At 45.0% G+C, this 4,126-nt stretch overlaps 1 pseudogene; it reads left to right on the forward strand.

Moving 5' to 3' along the window:
* The first annotated feature begins 1,667 nt into the window (after window positions 1–1,667).
* On the forward strand, window positions 1,668–1,785 carry LOC124717425 (annotated as a pseudogene).
* The last annotated feature ends 2,341 nt before the right edge of the window (window positions 1,786–4,126 follow it).

The raw sequence follows: 4,126 nt of genomic DNA on the forward strand, positions 1-4,126 counted from the left end.
TCAAAAATCCCTACAAAAGAATGGCCCTGACTAACATTAACCTATACGTTTCACAAATCACTTACCTCACAAAAATCTTGGTTACTCGAGCTACTGCAATAAAGCGAGCGCCACTACTGCCAGCTAAATAAAAGATTCAAACTACAGAAGGCAATAACTACTGATAGGCATAGTTAGCAAATGAAAGAATTTAATACAGAACAAACACTGTATTTACCTTAATAGTCATAATATATATAGCAGTTCATGACAGTCTTACAAATTTCAAAACTCCGCCATCTCTCTCCCCACATCCATCACTGCTGGCGGCTCACCTCCAACTGCGCAACGCTACGCGCTGTTAACATCCAGCTGCCCAATACTACAATGGCAGACAACAATGCAAACTAGCCACAGACTGCACACAGCACAGCCAGTGATTTTCATGTAGAGCACTACGTGGCTTTACCAATAAGAAAACCTAAACAGCCTACTTACATAGCCCCCATGCTCCCCACAAAAAAATTTACAAATTGTTTTGGGCACTGGCCAATACATATTTGTGAAAAAAATTTTCACAATTACAATAACAAAGAAATCATATGCACACACTTATTGATACACTGTTGGTCAAAAGCTAAAATTTTTTCACAGTCCATAAAGACAGTCCTGATCGTTCATCACAGTAAAATAGCAGTGTTTTTCTCAAAGTCTGAGCAGTAAAAGAAAATGCACACAGAAGTAGTGGATTTCCATGCTGTCTTGAAGAAGTAGTGTTGTCCTTCCAATGGAAAGATAGTGCTGACTCTTGACATGCAGACAGGAAGTTATTCTACCAAAAAAGTTACCAAGTACTTGAAAAGAAAATTATGAATGCAGTTCCTGTGAAGGTAAATGTCTTTTTGTGCTCCCTCATTTTTTTGAAAAAAATAATATTTACTCGATCTTAATAGTCATATTATATATAGCAGTTCATGACAGTCTTACAAATTTCAAAACTCCGCCATCTCTCTCCCCACATCCATCACTGCTGGCGGCTCACCTCCAACTGCGCAACGCTACACGCTGTTAACATCCAGCTGCCCAATACTACAATGGCAGACAACAATGCAAACTAGCCACAGACTGCACACAGCACAGCCAGTGATTTTCATACAGAGCACTACGTGGCTTTACCAATAAGAAAACCTAAACAGCCCACTTACACAAGGTTCTTCATCTCCCAGTACCTACTGCAACCTACATCCTTCTGAATCTGATTAGTGTATTCATCTCTTGGACTCGCTCTACGATTCTTACCCTCCACGCTGCCCTCCAATACTAAATTGGTGATCCCTTGATGCCTCAGAACATGCCCTACCAACCGATCCTTTCTTCTAGTCAAGTTGTGCCACAAACTCCTCTTCTCCATAATTCTATTCAATACCTCCTCATTAGTTATGTGATTTACCCATCTAATCTTCAGCATTCTTCTGTAGCACCACATTTCGAAAGATTCTATTCTCTTCTTGTCTAAACTATTTATCGTCCATGTTTCACTTCCATACATGGCTATACTCCATACAAATACTTTCAAAACGACTTTCTGACGCGTAAATCTACACTCGCTGTTAACAAATTTCTCTTCTTCAGAAACGCTTCCCTTGCCACTGCCAGTCTACATTTTATATCCTCTCTACTTCGACCATGGCAACGGCCTTGCCGCTGTGGATACACCGGTTTCCGTGAGATCACCGAAGTTAAGCGCTGTCGGGCGTGGTCGGCACTTGGATGGGTGACCATCCAGGCCGCCATGCGCTGTTGCCATTTTTCGGGGTGCACTCAGCCTCGTGATGCCAATTGAGGAGCTACTCGACCGATTAGTAGCGGCTTCGGTCAAGAATACCATCATAACGACTAGGAGAGCGGTGTGCTGACCCCGCGCCCCTCCTATCCGCATCCTCCACTGAGGATGACATGGCGGTCGGATGGTCCCGGTAGGCCACTCGTGGCCTGAAGACGAAGTGCTACTTCGACCATCATCAGTTATTTTGCTCCCCAAATAGCAGTACTCATTTACTACTTTAAGCGTCTCATTTCATCTAATTCCCTCAGCATCCCCCGACTACATTCCATTATTCTACTTTTGCTTTTGTTGATGTTCATCTTATATCCTCCTTTCAAGACCATGTGCATTCCGTTCATAATCAATTTTTCAAAAAAAAAAAAAATGGTTCAAATGGCTCTGAGCAGCTCAGGTCATCAGTCCCCTAGAACTTAGAACTACTTAAACGCAACTAACCTAAGGACATCACACACATCCAAGCCCGAGGCAGGATTCGAATCCGCGACAGTAGCGGTTGCGCGGTTCCAGACTGAAGCGCCTAGAACCGCTCGGTCACTCCGGCCGGCAATCGATTTTTCGATAAAATGCGTAGGTGAAGATCTGAGGCCAACGCTCGTCGGAAATGCTTTCACGTAAACTTCAGTCTGATGCGTAACATCAAAGAGATATCTAGCGTGCGCGACGTTGCATAACGTACAGCCCACGCGCTCGAGTCAGCACGCATCGACACAACGCAGCCGAAATCCCGGCGTGTTACGCGAGCGCGCGGTGACGCAGCCGGCCGCTGCCCGCAGCTCCCGGATGGGTGGGCACCATGGCTCGCCAGACCACGCGCCGGTCAAGCGCCCAGCGGCCAACACAGCGGGCAGCCCGGGCCTCAATGGACCAAGGCCGGCCTTCCACGGCCTTCCAGCGCTGACTCACTCGCTGCCTGCGCCTCCGCCGCCGCTGCCGGGCCACTGCGGGACGGAACCAGACGCCGCCACGCAGCTGTTGCGCGCTGCTTCGCTGTTGCACAAACCTCTCACTCTCTGACTGAACCCAGACGAAAATAGAAAGTAGAGCGCCGAGTAGCGTCATAACCGGACCTCCGCGCCGATCATTATGTTGTGCAGACGTATCTTGGTGGTCGAGTTAGCAGTGACTGGACCAAACACGTTCATTCAAGTAGGTGATTCTATGACATGAAATACTGCACTGTCCATCCCCGCTAGCTGAGTGCTCAGCGCGACAGTATGTTAATCTTCAGGGCCCGGGCTCGATTCCCGGCTAGGTCGGAGATTTTCTAAGATCTGGGTATTGTGTTGTCCTAATGATCTTCGTTTCATCCCCATCGACGTGCAAGTCGCCGAAGTGGCGTCAAATAGAAATGCTTGCACCCGGCGAACAGTCCACCCGACGGGAGGCCCTAGTCACACGACATTTACATCTACATCTACATGAGTACTCTAAAATTCACATTTAAGTGATTGGCAGAGGGTTCATCGAACCGCAATCATACTATCTCCCCCCATCATTCCACTCCCAAACAGCGCGCGGGAAAAACGAACACCTAAACCTTTCTGTTCGAGCTCTGATTTCTCTTATTTTATTTTGATGATCATTCCTACCTATGTAGGTTGAGCTCAACAAAATATTTTCGCATTCGGAAGAGAAAGTTGGTGACTGAAATTTCGTAAATAGATCTCGCCGCAACGAAAAACCTCTTTGCTTTAATGACTTCCATCCCAACTCGCGTATCATATCTGCCACACTCTCTCCCCTATTACGTGATAATACAAAACGAGCTGCCTTTTTTTGCACCCTTTCGATGTCCTCCGTCAATCCAACCTGGTAAGGATCCCACACCGCGCAGCAATATTCTAACATTTACAATACTGCACTTCAGTTGCTTACCTTTTATTAATGTCAAACTAAGTGATAAGAGTGTAATATCTCTTTATATTCGATGAATTATTCTGATACAATTCTATCCTTGAATGAAGTTTACTAATTTTCTACCTTCATACTCGCAGAATCCATGCGCAAAGTAGTTTCATACAATAGCTATGCCATGAGCGCATAATTAATCTTTGTAGTACTCTCTCTGGTGGTTGTTAGAAAAAAGCTTCCGAGATGGCCTTTGTGCCGATTAGCCTGAGCATTGTTTGAAGAATTGTAATCTGAATATTGAGATTTATGACAAAAGATAACTGATACGAAATTGTACGATTAAAAGGGAAATGTATATATATTGCTCCTTCATACAAAAGGTGTGTAACAATTTACATTATTTAACATTTGAGAATTAATGATATTCATCGATGTATTCCGTGGTTGTTA

This window comes from Schistocerca piceifrons, chromosome 1 (genome assembly GCF_021461385.2).
Source record: "Schistocerca piceifrons isolate TAMUIC-IGC-003096 chromosome 1, iqSchPice1.1, whole genome shotgun sequence".
Taxonomy (NCBI): domain Eukaryota; kingdom Metazoa; phylum Arthropoda; class Insecta; order Orthoptera; family Acrididae; genus Schistocerca; species Schistocerca piceifrons.